General features: G+C 35.7%; 1 protein-coding gene across 1 annotated transcript in view; it reads right to left on the reverse strand.

The window, feature by feature from the left end:
• GRM5 (glutamate metabotropic receptor 5) overlaps positions 1-17,653 on the reverse strand; it is a 576,450-nt gene that overhangs the window by 345,264 nt on the left and 213,533 nt on the right. The window lies entirely within an intron of this gene.

Genomic DNA, 17,653 nt, shown 5'->3' on the forward strand with positions numbered 1-17,653 from the left:
AATTCCATATCCTTTCTTGAGATTTGAGTCTTGTCACAGGTAAATGTATAAGCTTCAAATGAAACATTGGAAGTTTCATTCTGTACAACTATAGGGAAGTTAGTGATTTGGGGGAATAATTCCAAAGTCTTCTACAAATCTGGGGGCTAAGGACTGATGGTGGTCCTTTAAATTAATGGAAATTGGTGATCAATACTGACAATCAACTGTATGCCAGGAAGTGTACCAAAACCTTTACAGATATCATCTCATTTAACTCTCGTGAGAATATACTTAGGTATGCATTATGACTTCCATTCTGCAGATAAGAAAACAGATGAAGCAGTTAGGTTTACACTTGCCCAAAGTTACATACCCAGGAAGTGGAATTCTGCACTACATTCTCAGATCAAAGAGTGTGGTTTCTGCTCCCTCCACTTGTGCATGGCTGACTTTTGGAAGACTCAGAAGCCCAATTATATCTACATTTCTTTTTCCTATTTAAGGGTCATGATGCTTCAATTTTAGGTATTTTTAGAGCCTCTTAAGGTCTATAAATCATACCAGGCTCATTTTCTGAGTTTCCAAAAGATTAGGTGGGTAAGGGGGAATGATTAAAAGAATACAGGAGCCTATTAAAAGACAAGCAAGCTGTGGAGCATCTAAGGATGTAACCAGCCTCACAATCAACCAGACCTAGGAAAAGGAATTTCATCAGGAGGAGATCTCCAATGAATAAGGAAGTAAAAGGCATTTGGTTGCATTGGTTTCACTATATGACTCTAATAGAGATCACTTATAAATCAGGATACCCATATAACATTTGGATTTTTGAAGTCACTTCATATAGATTAGCTCACTGCTCCTTGCATCAACTCTGTGATAGAGGTAATATTATCTTCCAAGCACAACTGATAAAACTGAAGTTCACATTTAGCAAGTAGGTGGCCGAGTCTTGGTTTGAACATAAAACTTCTCACACCTGCCCCTGTGTATGTTCCACTGAAGCACAGGTACCTTGCTGCAAATGAGATCCTCAGACTTTGAAGGTGGATTTTTATTTGGTTTTATCTTCCTGAACAAACTGTAAAGTGTAAAGCAGAGCAGGATGGCTTAAGTCCTAGCCAAAAAAACCTGATGAGCCAGGTGCATCTTTCCTTTTTCTCTAGAAATAAAATAACAAGAAGCCTCTATGATGATGGCAAGTGGGCAATGTAGTTATTTTGCAATTAACAAAGTTTAAAGGACCCCCTCTGAAAAACATGCCCAGGGGCCTAAATTACTAGTTTTATACTAATCTGAGTAATCTATTATTCTCTGATTTATTTTTAGCCAACCCAATTTCCAGCTGACTGTCTTGCACTTAATGCTTTCATTAGTACTGAGGTATTTGCATAAATAATTTGAAATTAGGTACATAGTGATTGTGATGGCAATGATAAAAATTCTCAGTTTATTTGCACTTATTTAAGAAAAAAATGACAAATTCATAATCTTTAGCACCTCTCCCAACAACTTTAAAGATTTTATTTATTTATTCATGAGAGACAGAGAGAGAGAGAGAGAGGCAGAGGGAGAAGCAGGCTCCCAAGGAGCAGAGAGCCCGATGCGGGACTCGATCCCAGACCCTGGGATCATGACCTGAGCTGAAGGCAGACGCTTAACGACTGAGCCATCCAGGTGCCCCCAACAACTTTAATATTATTTTTTTATACAGTAAGTTATACGGAAGCAGCAGAGAGAGAACCTTGTTATTAGAGAGATCTGAGTTCTAATTCTGCTTGGATAGTCTCTCTAAATCTAGCTTTTTCATCTCAAAATCAGAGGTAACACTGCCTAACACATGAGTATTTTGTATATTATATATGTTAAACATTATATCTAGTTTAAACATTATAATAAATGCTTATAATTATTATAATATGTTATTATTTTTATAATTAATTATACATACTATTATATATTATATATAACATGTATAAATACTATACATAATTATAATAGATATTATAAAGTAATATATATGTTAACTATATAAAATATCTGATAGGTAGCCTGAACCCAATTAATTGTACTTATTGGCATTAGATATAGTGAAGCTGCTCTCTCCTGGAGCATCTAAAACAAATAATGGAGCAGAAGGCATTAATAATGAGCACTGGATTAAAGAATGAACTTAAACTAGGGGAAATACGATTTTCTCAGAACAAAGACCAAGCAGTACTCTTTAAAATTAAAACAGGAAACAGTTCTAATATATGTGTGACATAAAAATTCTGCAGAATAATTTTGATTTTATAAAACCCACTATAAGCTGAGAATTAAAAATGGGAGCATGTATTCCATGTATTCCAATAAAACTGGGAAGCTTGAATTCAGTGTTGAGATTTTCAGTAGTTGATATAAAGACCATATTCTGGAATTACACATTTAAAAATAAAAGAGAAACTATTAAAAAGTTCATAAGCTTCTCATAGGAAATGAAATAGATTTCAAGCGATGTATAGGATGAGAAAAAGCTGAGGAAACAAAGATTTATTTTTCCAACAGGGAAACAAAGGTGATAGAGAAAGGAAGGTAGGTATAAAATATGAAACTAGCCTGTGTCTTCATTTTAAGCAACCGGTAAAAGCAGGAAGGCATCCATCAGACACTCTTTTTTAAAAAGCAGAGGGCTGGTGATTTGGAATTATGAAAAGAAAATGTAATCAAGGCTTTACTGGACTCTTAGCTCACACTATTTTGCAACAATGTAAATGCCAATTACTGATTTTCAACCTTATGAATTCACATAGGGACAAAGCAAAAAACTCATTATGGAATAGAAATAAATCTTATCAACCTTTACAAAAAAATTAAAGGAAAAGATGATAGGTTGAAGCAGGGAGAACTAGGGTGTTAAAATTTTTTATGCACAATTTGGAAGTCAAGACATACACAGAAAACAAAGAAAGATGAATTATTTGAATCTAAAAAAATAGACTAATCTAAAATAGAATTATATTTAAGGGAAGATACATGAATTAAGAGAAGTTTATTGTTCATAAATTAAAAAGTAGGCATTAAAAAACATATATTCCTACTAAGAAATATGAAGGTAAAAAACCGAAAAAAAAAACCCTAAAATGCACTTTTTACCCTTAAGGCCTTCTGTACTATTAGATTTTGAAAAATATGAAAGTACAAGTTTGAATGAAAAAAATTTAATAACATACTTAAAAATTATTGAAATCAGAAAGTAGACATGAACAATTTTAAGTAGTTGCTTTCACTAGTTCTATTTGACCTACATCATGTCTGTGGACATCTGGAAGTATCTGCGTCCATCTGGGCCTACAAGGTACACATTGAAAACAAGACTGGTTAAAGAATAACTCTAAATCTTTCTTCTAACCTAAGAGAGATTGTTTATTTGAACTTTATGATTAAAGACAGTGAACAATTGTTTAGTATGTAATGTATAATCAAAGGTAACTGCTCTTTCTGATGGTACCAATTCAGTAGCAGTAACTACTGTGTTACTGTGGCTTAAACATACTTTCAAATAAAGGTAATAAAGTATAGGAACATAAATAGGAGATATATATATATGTATATGTATATATACATATATGTATATATATGTATATATATATCTAGTAAATGAGAGATTTTTCTAGCAAAATATACATTCGAGATATGGTTCAAATTTATAAATTTTGTGTGTGTTGGGGAAAATGATAAGAATCAGAAATTAATAGAATTATACTAAAAACACTCAAATACTTTTCTTTTCTTTGACATTTATTGCTTTTTCTCCATCAGACCATCATTATTCCTTCCATTGGAGCTTATGCAGTCACGTATAACCTCTTACCACCTATCTTTCATTTCTTCAAAACTTTATCAAACTCTATGTTTGGGAGTCTTATTTCTTACTATGCCCTTCCATATGTCCCTTGGATGCCCCATGCATTCCCAGTTATTTACTTTTATTCATGATGCTCTTTCTACCCCGAATACCCTTTCCCCATGTCTCCATGTTGAAATCTTACCAATTTTTTTTCTGGTCCAACTCAAATGCCCAGACTGTAAACTTATTTAGGATGTATACCACAACTCCATGGCACCACCCAGCAAATGCTTGTGGAATTAAACTGATCTACCCCACCATGCTTTTCAAGAATCTCCCTACAAGGAATAGGGTAAACTATTCATTTAATAGATATTAATGAATTAATTAAATAGATATGATACTAGGCACATGGTAGACTCTAGATATTTACATATTTTAGCTATTGATCTATTTTATAATATTGAAGAGATAATTTTTGTTACTTGTAATTGTTAAAGAAGTTTATAATTGCAGTTCCTTCACCTTTATGACAAGGCTGATCACACTAATGTTTTTTTTTGATAGTGAGAATTTTGTTAAAAATCCAATCCAAGATATTAAATTTATTAATATGTGATAAAACACATATAACCCACTTCATATATATGTTTTATCATGAGATTTCTAAGGAGAGTTCCTCAAGTCAGATAATGAGTTACGGTGCTAATTAGGATATTATATAGGATATTATATATCCTACTTTCAAAAACTGTAAGCCCCTTGAGGGTAGTAAATTCATTTAAACATATCACCACATAATAGGTACTCATGTTCTTGAACAGAAAGATAGGTAAAGAGTAAAATTTTATTAAAGTAAATTTACTTGTTCAAATATGATCATCAAGTGGGTGCTAAAAAATGTAAAAACTACTTTTTCAAAAAGCATTCACCTTAGGAAATTTTAATTCACTTTAAAGACAAGTATTGAGCTTGGTGTTCCACATCAGAACTTTTTTTTTTTCCTTTTAGTTGGCCCAAATGATCATTTTCCAAAAAGGAAATGAAGATTTTCAATATAAACAGTGATTTAAAAATACATTCTGATTGGCTTCTACTACTAATATCCTGTTACTATTATAAACAATGTATTTTTTATTGGCAACTACTAGTGAAGGAAAATGCTGCCATTTCTCATGGGAGTTAACTGCCTAGGATGATACCATCCCCCAGAATATGTGTGAATGGGATCAATAAAACAGTGTCCAATCACTACTTCCTGCCCTTCCATGGGGCCATAAATGTTCATCAAGGGATCTTAGCTAAAACTGCCCTTACTGAGTAGGCTATGTCTTAGTTAAACTAGTGGTTAACTAAAGGAGCTGAAGGGAGAAAAGCCAGGGAGACAAACACCTCTTCTCATTGTATTAATATCTTTTATAAAGATGTTCCTCTTTTTAAAAATATGTCTTCTCCCCATTATAGCCATCTGTGCAATAAGTATAATAGCAATTTCAAACTCTATATTGCACTCATTTATATTTGTCTCCTACTATTAGACAATTAAATTCTTCAAAGTAGGTATTTATATCCTCACAACAAAAACAATATGTGTACATATTTTTGTTCAATGAAAAGAAAGAATTTAAGTGTCCCAAGGAAGACCCCTAAAGAGGCCTATAGAACTGAGATTTAGATGTTTGGGATGCTGGAGATATTATTAATGGAAAGATTTTTAAAGCAAAACCGTTGGAGTACATAAAACATTATTATCATCTATCATGTACCCTCATTATGGTTCCATGAATTATTACAAATGCCTTTGCTACGAAACCTTGGCTAACAAACAGATTTTCAAGTTTGGGACAATTATTTCAAATCCTACCCTGGAGTGTTTCTATGCCATGACCCATATAACACAGTATTCAATGTGAGGTAGGACATTATTAGATCTTATCCAGAGTGTTTTATTATTGAAAGTACTAGAAGGATCTCATTTAGCAAAATCACTTTAGGAATTACTCTAGGCATGGATTATATAAGCAACATTTGAGCAATATTCCAATAATGAATTCAGGAAGAAAAAATAGTGTAACATAACTTAGTAACTTGGATTTTGAAATATACACATATATATTATATATAAATATACATATTTATATATATTATTTATGGGAATATGAGCCAGGGCTATTGAATATTGTCAGAAAAGTATGTACCAAGCAGTTGCTGAGCAGTATACTATGTCGATGAACTTTCCTACTGTCTACCAGGATTAAAAGCTAGAAAAAGAAGTTTGATCTTAAGAGCAAAGATATGGATGCCATGGTGGCTCAGTCAGTTAAGCATCTGCCTTTAGTTCAGGTCATGATCCCAGGGTCCTGGGATCGAGTCCTGCATTGGGCTCTTTGCTCAGTGGGGAGCCTGCTTCTCCCTCTGCCTGCCGCTCCCCCTGCTTGTGCTCTCTCTCTCTCTCTGACAAATAAATAAATAAAATCTTAAAAAATAAAAAAAATTAAAAATAAATAAATAAAATTAAGAGCAAAGATACAAGTTGACCGTACAAATCCATACATGGCAGAGGACATGAAAATCAAATTAAGGAAAGAAGAATACATGAGAGTTATAGCTGTCACACATGTCAAGTACAAAAATTCTGAGTCCCACCTTTGGTTCTGTACTGTAGGTTGCTGAACCTTAGAATCAAAAGTTGTGAGATATACTCCCTCCAGTAACTCTAGTCCATATAATTGGGTTGAACTAATTGAGATAGACAAAACTGAAAGGGAACCAAATTTAGGAAAAAAAAATCAAGTTTTAGAATTTATTTTTAAATATCTTCAAAATAGCTAAGTAGGAATGCCAAATAGAAAACTGAATAAGGACATTCTGGCTCAGAGAATAGAAGTCTAAATTGGAACTATTTGGGATCAGAATATGGACAGCAATAGTAAGAGCTGCAATTGTAGGATATGAAGAGAAGAGGGATCTGATTATATCCTAAAGAATTCAAATATTTATGCATGGAGAAGGAAAAGTTGACATAGACAATGAAGAAGAAGAAACCAAGAAATGTATTGTCATGGGAGCAAAGATAAAAAATGCTTTTATTTGCTTTTATACATTAACTGTATGAATAGTAAAGTAAGATGCATGGTGAAAAAACTCACTGATTTTGGCCATATTATAGTAGAAGACATATAAGAGCAGGTTGTGTGTGAATGGGAGTAAGAGAATGAAGATAGTATATATTTTTTAAAGATTTTATTTACTTATTTGACAGAGAGAGAGAGCCCAAGCAAGAGGAGCAGCAGAGGGAGAGGGAGAAGGAGGCTCCCTACTGAGCAGGGAGCCTGAAGTGGGGCTCCATCCCAGGACCCTGCGATCATGACCTGAGCTGTAGGCAGACGCTTAATGGACTGAGACACCCAGGCCCTTGAGGATAGTATATTTATATACAACATTTTGAGACACTTGGCAGGGAAGAGAAACAAAGAGGTATGGTGGTAATTGGAAGAGAATGTGGAAATCAAAGGAGAAGTTTTGCTTATTTTCAGATAGGGGTCTCTTAGGCGAAGGGCTGAGCCCAGGACATGGGGCAGAATAAGCACTCAATATATGATAGTTTCTATCATCATCATCATCATTATCATCAATCTAGATCCTGTGGAATTAATTAGTAAAAGGTTAATAATAATATTATTGGTCACTTCAAATAACATGACTACTAATAATTTATTAATCATTATTTAAACCAACCAATCCTATGAGGTAGTTATTATTTCCCACATGTTATAAATAAAGAGTTTATGCTGAGAGAATTTGCCAAATAACTGATCGCTTCATCTGTCAAATTTCAAAGTGTATGCTCCTTTGCTACCGTATATTATACCCTTAAAGCACTGAGTGAGAATTGATCATTCAGTCCTATGGTTCCTCCAAAAGCATATACCCACCATTAAATGTCTCATTTGAAACCAGTGCCTGATGCTACTGAATAGAATTCATCTCAGGAAACATACATTATTTAACAAGTAAGTTTTTTGCCTACTTACTACAAATATGATAGACATATATGGTATAGTACTAAATGATCCAATCTATATCACTTCTGAGAATTGATGTTTAAATATCAAAGCCTTCCTTGTACAAAATATACAATACTTAATTGTAACTTTTCTATAGACAAAGGCCTGTAAAATAAGAGGAAGCTTTTGGAAATAGACATGCCATATCATCTGTCATTGTTACTTAACTAAATCCTTACCGGGAAAGGAATCTTTGCTGGGACTTCAGAGGCACAGAAGGAAGAGAAAAAACTAATCTTGCTATTAAAAATACTGCAGTGTTTTCATTATTACCTTGTGAATACAGCTTAAATTGAGATTTGTAAAATGAAAAAAAAATCACTTTATTAATCTTCTCAAAAAAATTGGAGTTGTTGACTCATTTCTTTTTCTGGCTATTATTCTTCCTAAAGGAAAATAAAAAGTCGAGACAGAAACTGTGACCCAGATTCCTGCTCTAACCCTCCAGAATTCAACTTCCTTCTTTTTTTGTAAGCTGTCAACTCCACAGCTAAAGCCTGCAGTGCATGTCTCATTAGGAGTGCTTCCATTTCCCCAGAAAGGACAAACCTCTATATAGAGCTGGGTGTCAGTGGGTCGGGGGGTCGGTGAGTTATTCACTGTGCCTGTTTTAGCTGGCAAGTCACCTCTGGTTCCGGATTCTAACTGGATCCAATGACAACCCGGAAACGCCCCCATCTCAGCAGAAGGCCGAAACTCTCTGCAGCACCGCCAAAGGCGTTCAAGCTTGACAAGACTTTGCTGAAAGGAAGCAACTTCTCTGACAGCAGCTCCCTGGTCTGCCACTCGCTTCTCCAGTTCACAGCTATCCTGTCCTGCTTCTGCAGCTGCTACATTCTCTCTGGAAGGGCGGTAACTCCCACGATACAGAGAGCAGGGGCTCAGTTTGGAAAGATCTGCCTGGCCCATCATTTACTGCAGGACTGAGAAATGAGGAGAAGGAGTTGGACTGCGTGCTATGGCTGCTGTGTGGGTGCCACATGGGCTTCATTCAGGAGTGGGTCAAGCATGCTGCGTTGAGCATTCTGGCCTTGGGGACTGTCTTGTGTAGTGCAGACCTCTGCTGTCCGATGCGGTAGCCATTGGCCACATGTGGCTATTGAGCATTTGACATATGGCTAATTCAAATTAAGATATTCTGCCACAATAAAACAAAATAGATTTCAAAGACTCAGTATGAAAAAAAAGAATGTAAAAAAAACCCATTAATATTTTATCATATTGGTTACATGTTGAAATGATAAAATTTTGGATGTACTGCGTTAAATAAAATGCATTTTAAAAATTAATGTCACTTGTTTGTTTTTATGCGTTCTCAAAATTACACACATAAAATTATACACTCATTATATCTTCATTAGAGAGTACTGAATTATACATTCAGAAAAGATTGACATCCTCTATATTTCAGGGTAGAATCTAAACCTCTTAGAACACTTTATGACGTCCAGGATTTTTTTTATTATCTAGGGTCTAATCTTTTTCTCTAGCCTCACTGCTTGCCTTTTCTTTATGTATATAGCACATGCTTCAGCCATACCAAAGAATATACAGATCACCAAATACACCATGCTTTTTCACATCTCTCAATTCACACTAACTCCTTTTTCCTAAGATATTCTTCTGTGTAGCTAATTCTGGCTCATCCTTCAAGACTCAGCAGAAAGTGACAGAACTCTCTAACTCTCTAGTTCTAAGTAGATACCCTCTGCTGTGCCCTTACTGCCCACCTCCACTCCAACATCACAGGATTTTTCATGTTTTATTTTAATTATTTGTGTCTGATTACCTAAGAGATTGTGAACTAAACAGCAAAAGAGGTTACATCTTAGTTACCCATTTTGTCCAGAGCCTAAGTAGCCTAAGTATTTGTTGAATAAATGTATTTTAGAAAATGAGTACTGACTTTTTCTCCCAGGTTTATGAACATATAATTGACATATAACATTGTGTAAATTTGAGGTGCAAATGTGATGACTTAACATACATATATATTGTGAAATGATTACCACAATAAAGCTAGGTAACATAACCCTCACCTCACATAGTTGCTTTTGGGTTTCTTTTTGGTGAGAATATTTAAGATCTACTCTCTTAGCCACTTTCAAATATACATGTTAACTATAGTCAATATGGGTGTATATTAGATCCACAGACTTTACTCATCTTACAACAGCAAGTTTGTAACCTTTGACCAACATCTCCCCATTTCTCCCACTCCCTGGCCCCAGCAACCACCAATTTACTCTTCGTTTTTATGAGTTCAGCTTTCTTAGATTTCACATATAAATGAGATCATACAGCATTTGTGTTTCTCGGCTTGACTTATTTCCTTTAGCATAATGCCCTTGAGGTTCATTGATTTCTCATTAAAAAAGTATTATTGAGCATGTACTATAAATAGCTGTGCAAAGCAGCTCTGCATTCACTCTGATCTGGAGGGGCTGAGAAAGTCTATGAGGAAGGGCTGCACAGCTCAAGAACGGGTGCCTTGGACAGAGTATGGGTACAGTGTCTGAAATTGGTTCTTCAACTTATCACCTGCGGGGTCTTTGAGAAACTGCATAACTTTTTTTGTGAACCTGCCTCTATATCTATAAAATGATATGCACTCTAGGGATCCTTTAAGTATTCAATCTGCCTCCTATGTTTTGTGATAAAGAGGATTGTAACCATTTTCTCCTTTCCTTTTAAATATGCTTGCTCCAAATTCCATTTTCCACTTCTCAATGTATGTGTTCCGAGCTGTGTAGATAATTCTTAAGTTAAATTTGCTTTGTAAATTTAAATGTTTCAAGAGCCAGAACTTCTACTCAATGCAGTTATTGGAAAGGTATCTGATAAAATGCCTCGGGTAATATATGAAAACTGTATTCATTAAAGTGGGAAATTTTGCAATTTATGTAACTATACTTAATTCAATCATCTGTTCTATCTATACTTTCTAGACATCATATTAAATATTAGTTGGTCTTTTTAGATATTCCATTCTTTATAAGATCTGCTTAGTCTACTAAAACTGTTTTCTTTCTTTTTTTTGTCTCCTTAATGTACTTATATCAATTTGTTAAAAGATTCCAACAATGCAATAAACTTTCCACCAGACATAAGACATGCATTTTTTTTATATGTATCAAACCAAAGGAGAACAAAATTCGCTAAATATATTTCTAAAACAACTAAAATTGTTTGCTAATAATTGGAAACCCATGGGGAAACCTATGGGGGAAATGTATATTTCCTTATAAATAAGATTTACCAGTGTTTGTATGTGTGTGTGTACTAAAAATTCCCAGGAGTGTGTCCGAGTGTCTATTCTAAGGCAAGGGCAAAGCTCCTGGCCTGGGACCAGGAGAAGTTGTGATTTTAGGTCTCATTCAGAAGGAATCCCAATTTCAAGCATTAGTAAGTGGACTCTAGATTTTATATACTTTCTAATGCCACTAAAACTCTTGCTTAATATGGGGGAAAGAAAGGGGTAGGCAGAGGAAGGCTGAAACTGCTTACTAGCTTCTTAATCTTAGGTAGTTTCCATGGATCCCAAATTCAATACCTTGAAATAGGCTCCATTCCACTCAATATCCAAGCATTTGTTGAAATGAATAAAAAAAAATAAAAACTACATAAGGCTGGGGGGTGTGAGGTGAATAAATATGTCTGTTAATATAATATTAATTAACATATAGAGGACTGATATATGAATGCCCATATATATATATATATATATATATATATATATATATATATATATAAAATGATCAATGTTCTTATAAGTGGGTGTATATATGATATTCATAAAGAAATATGATACATATACATACATATGTATACATATGCATGTATATACTGTAACATCAGTTCAAAGTACTGAGTTGGATATAGGTAGTAGAGGTAAAAAGAGATTTCTTCTAATTGGACACATCAGGTGACTTATATACTACATCCTTTTGCTCTTTCTGTTTTCTCCTTCAATTATATCTGGATAATTTCTTTTTTTATTATTTCAATTTTAATTATTTATTTTATTTGTGTATAGTTCACATAGTTTCAGGTATACAACAGAGAGATTCAACTTTTCCATACATTAGGCTATGCTCACCATATTTGACATGGTCAATAGCTTAGTTACACCCTATTTTGAAGGACTAGTTTTGTCACATGAAGTAGATGTTATCAAACTTTTCTCCATCTGCCCCACATGATTCTAGGAAGTACCTTGGCCTGGGTCCTCCATACTACAGGGCTGAGGGAAACCAAGAATGAGGCAGGGAGGGAAAGGTGGGCAATACAAGAGTGGAATACTGAGGCCATGGATTGCTCATTTTGTTGGACCGTATTTCAAGAGGCCATATAAAGCTGCTTCTGAAACCTATGTTGAGGAAGAAGGGAGAAGAGTATGTCCACAGTTTCTCATTTGCCAATGGTTAAAGATTACCTCCTCAGTTCATTAGTTCCCCTACTCTTCTTTCTTATCATGAGTTGGCTCCAACCAGTCATACCATGTGAGAGGTATGTGGAGAAGATGCAAGGCAAGGTACTACTGAGCTGCACCCATGTGAAATGATTTTAAATCCATGTAAAGCTGATTACTGCACTGCTGGCTTGGAGTGCAACTCAAAACAAAGGCCTGGAAACAAAGGAAACCAAGAACATTTGAAATGGTATCTTAAGTGATATCTGATATCAGAGAGGTAAAACACTGGGGTTATTTCAACGATTTGCAAGAGCCTCTGTTTTCTCGCTTTTGACAATATGTCTGCTTGGCTCCCATAATATGAGGGATATTTGGTGGTAAATGTTTAACAACTACTTCTTTGATGGGAAATGTGTGTGTGTGTGTTACAAATGTTACTGGTTATACAATTAATGTAGCACACCCTTTAGAAATACACAATGCACTTTATTATAAATTCCATATAGTCAATTAACTCTCACAAAATGCTTTTATTGAATTTTGCCAAATCTTATATCCATAGCCAATGCATGTTTACAATTCACCAGTGTATTTCTGATACGAATGTTGACTGAAATTTTTATATATGTTAAGGTGTTCGATGAAAGTGAAGCCAAAGAAGTTGTAGTCAGAACTTTGCTTACCAATCAGTAATACATATAACTTCTTTGCTGAATCACAAAATAGTTTCAAATGCTAGAAGAATTTTTTTTATATATTGTGCAATCACAATGTGGTGGTTATAGACTTGACATACTTTTAAGTTTAATCTAAATTGTGAAGATTTTCTCCATCAAATTAAGACCTGATTTTTAGTGTGCCAATTTCTAGGGTTTAAATATTCTCACCATGACCAATTTTCAGTCTACTAATGTGACGTCATGAAACATGGAGTTGGAAGGGGATGAGCAGTAGCACACCAATACAGTATATTGACTATATATATATCTATACCTATCTATCTATCTATCTATCTATCTATATATATACTGTCACTCTAAATAGCCTAAAGAATAAAGAAAACTGTGAAATGTGGTGAATTATTTATTAATAATCTGTTTTTATTTGAATGTATTGATATTCTACTTTTAAAAACAATTTATGTAATTATAAATGTATATAATTTAATTTTTAATAATGGCTCTGCTTAACAACAGGCTACTGAAAATTTAACAATTCTTTTGTGCATACCTCTATGAACTGTTGCCAGCACACACCAGATATGCCAATAAAATATTTTAAGATTCTGCTAGCCAGGCACCTGGATGGGTCAGTTTTGCATCCGAATCTTGGTTTTGGCCCAGGTCATGATCTAAGGGTCACGAGACTGAGCTACACATCAGGCTCTGTGCTCAGTGGGGGGTGGAGAGTCTGCTTGAGATTCTCTTCCTCTCCCTCTGCCCCTACCCAGCACACACTCTCTCTCTCTTTTTCCAATAAATAAATCTTAAAGATTCTGCTGGCCAATGGTCTCTGTTATTTTTAGTGACTCCTGGATTTTGGAAGTTACAGACTCCTTTTGTAAAGATCCAATACAGTAAAGGTGAAAGTTTAATGGTGGAATAAGGAATATCATATCACTTCTGATTGGGCTCAGGGAAAGGCCTGCTCATGAAGGAGAATTTAAGTTGGATCTTGCAGAAGGAATGGATTTGAGCAATCAGGAGAAAGCACTCCAGATGGAGCTAAAAGAAGCAGCAGAGGTTGAGGTGGTAAGGAGTGGTAAAGGTCCAATCTTCCCACCTCAGAGGCAACAAGAAGGGAAGGCCAGGTCCAGTCCAGGATCACAATGGGGAGGCCCTAACTTAATAGATAAAGAAGCCTGATAGAAGGGATTTGAGAGAGCAGGTGACATTATCTGAATGCACTTAAGAAAGAGTACCCTATTAATAATGAGCCAAGAGAGTGGAGTGGTTGTCCAGAGAAAAATGACAGAGTATTGTAATTACAAAATTTAGAAGTAATAAGGGACTGAATTAGGATAGTGATAATGGAAACAAAGACAAGATGGTGTACAGGGCCACTCTGTAATATAACTCAGAAGGTGTTGGCATTCACGTGGAATACAAAGTGAAAGGTCTTTGGGATTATGCTATATGGTCTCTTTTTTTTCTTTGTTTAAGATTTTATTTATTTACTTGAGAGAGAGCTAGAGAGAGAGAGAGAACGCACAGAGGGAGAGGGAGAAGCAGACTCCCTGCTGAGCAGGGAGCCCAACACGGGGGCTTAATCCCAGGACCCTGTGATCATGACCCGAGCCAAAGGCAGACACTTAAAGGACTGAGCCACTCCAGGTACCCTGTTACGAGGTCTCTTAAAAAAAAATTGACAAATGATTACTTCATATGAGATTAGAGAGAAAGCAGTAAGCTTAGTTAGGAGGTTAATGCAGTAGTCCAGGTGAGAAATGAGGGTGACTTAAAAGTAGTGACAGTGGACATTATATCCATGGGCTGAACTGTGCGTCCCCAAAATTCATATGTCAAAAACTTAACCCCCAGGGTCTCAGAATATTACTGTATTTGGAGACAAAGCCTTTGAATAGGTAATTAAGATGAAATGAGGTCATATGAGTGGTTCCAAATCTGATATGACGTGTCCTTATAAAAAGAGGAGATTAGGGCACAAACATGCACAAAGGGAAGATGATGTGAGGACACAGGAAGAAGAGAGTCATCCACAAGCCAAGGAGTCAGGCCCTGAGAAGGACACAACCCAGCTGATATACTGACCTTAGGCTTCTAGCCTCCAGAACTGTAAGGAAACAAATTTCTGCTATTTAAGCCACCCAGTTTATAGTTCTTTGTTATGGCTGCCCAAGCAAACAAATACAGCCCTCTGCAGCCATCCTCAGGCAAGATAAAAAGTAATCCAATTTTGTGGTCAGAGGAATCATGAGTATTTGGAAAGGACGTTGGTGTTTGTAATACATGGACAGAGTTGGATTCTTACATCAGCAATTTACTAAGCACAGGAGCCTAGGCAAATTGTATAAATGTCTCTGAGCTTTGGTTCCTTAAATCACATCAGATATGATATGACAGCCCAACGTCTGGCACAAAAGAGATCTGACCAAAGTTAGTTCTTAGTTCTCTCCTAGTTTTTTCTTCCTAACAGGCAGTTACAAAACAGGCCTTAAAAGAAAGGCGCTGAATAGACTAGTTTAAATCTCACTTGAATTCCTGAAACCTGGGTTCAAATCCTGGCTCTGTCACTTGCTGGTGTTTGGGCAAGTTACTTAATCTCTCAAAACCTTTGCTGCCTCATCTACAAAATTCTCATAAAGGGACTATTAGGATTAAATGTGATTTTGCATGTGAAAGGCTTAGACTATAAATATTGCTTAGTACATAGAAAAGACTCAACAAGTATTACTATCACTAATCACAAGCAATTTTATAAGTTCTTTTGCTTAGACGCTGGTATTTGCCATCACTGTCTATGACCAACCCCTTTCAAGAGAAATTCTTCCTCTGTGGTTTGCCTCTATTCTCAATGCTTCAGCTAACATCTACAGCTCCCAATTTATATCTCCAGTTAGATATCTGGCAAATGTTAATTCAGCTGTTGCCAAGCATTCTTCCCAGACATTTAAAATTAAAGCTGTTCATTAGATATGGTGGTGCACTGAGTATTCAGTAGTGTTGCTACAAAGTAATAACATTTTAGTGTTTCTTAAAAACGTGATCCCCATCCCTGCTGCCTATGTAGGCATGTCACAGTGCAAATTAAAACAGACATAACCTCTGTCATCAGGGAACTTAATAGCTAAAGCATCTTGATTGGATTCACCCAGTGTTTCAATAAAATCACTCACGGTCCAATTCTCTTGTCCTCATTTTGTTGCTGATGAAATCCCAGGATAGTACCGAAGTGTTGGCTTTTTTCACTCTGTTGCACTAATGTCTGCTCTGTTCCCCATACTCTAATCCTTTAATCATACCTTTGGGATACTAGAGTGTAGTAAACCATTTGGGATTATCTCACACACAGGAATAGCAAATTGTTCTCTGAAGCATATGGAAGCTGCCAATGTGGCTTATTTCCTCCCTGTCCCTCAAGATATCTTTGATTCTTCCCAGGGCTCCACAGGGCACTTCTGGCTAAGAGAAATCCCTGAAATGGAAGTTCTGACTCTTCCTAACTTGGCATTTTAAAAGTGAGTCATATTTAGAAATGATCCTAGGATTCAGGACTATGTTGAATCATGAACTTGTGGAACTGTAGGCCAGCTACGAAAAAAGTTAAATGATGATGGTCATGTTTTAATAAGAACTCATTCTTATTGATACAAACATGGTATCTGTCCAGCTTTCAAGAAGTGCCTCAGTGGCCATCTCTGTGCATGGTCCCTTTTCCTGGCAACAGATTCCTCTGCCTGTTTACTGGAAATGAGTGTATAATCTGCTTAACACTTCTAGCTCTTCAGCCCCTTGGCCTCAGTGATTGGATTAAAGGGGTGAGATGTTACCTAAACTGGTCATCAGGTCTTTTGCATGGATTTTTCAAACCCAATTTCAAAACTTATATAGGGAATGTCTTTATTGCCTGCAAAATCTCCTCATTCTCTGCAAAAATGTACTGCCAAGCGTACAGCATGGTTCTAGACACGTGAAGAAATGAAAAAAGAGAACAATGCCCCCATAAACAAAGAGGGGAGAGGAATTAAGAGGCAGAGGGTGGATCTATCAGAAGTGGGCTCTTGGTTGTCCTTGCTAGTTTTCTCCTACTGCATCCCTGGCTTTCACAATTGCATAAATAAATGAATCCACTTTCTTGCTTAAGCTAGCTTGGTTTCAATTTCTGTCACTTGCAGTGACAGGGTACTGACTGTTTTTCTAATCAGAGCAAGAAACAAATATAAGATAGCAGAAGAAATAATTCCACAGAGGTATTAGAACTTTAGTTAGGCCATAAGGAAGGATAGAAAAAAGAAATATTTTACTAGATGACACAGAATTCCAGATATGGAACAGAACTTTATACGGGTTTGAGAGAAGAGATAATGGATATGAAATATATTTGTGGTTGTTACCAGATTTTTCTAAATCACAGGGTCCATGTGTGTTAGCAATGGGAAAAAGCTCTAAAATACAGAGAGGTTTCAAAGCCAGACAGAAAGTTCCAACCTAATACAGCAGACAATAAAACCATTTTTATGTTCCAAGCAGGAAAGTTACAGAATCAAAATAGCATTTCAAAAATATTTTCCTGGAAGTAATTTGTAGTGATGACTGGAGACAAGAATACAGTGAGCGATCTTATGAGAAGCTCCTGAAGGAATCCAATTATGAGATGACAAGAGCCTGAAATTGGACATAG

Source organism: Neomonachus schauinslandi, chromosome 11 (genome assembly GCF_002201575.2).
Source record: "Neomonachus schauinslandi chromosome 11, ASM220157v2, whole genome shotgun sequence".
NCBI lineage: Eukaryota > Metazoa > Chordata > Mammalia > Carnivora > Phocidae > Neomonachus > Neomonachus schauinslandi.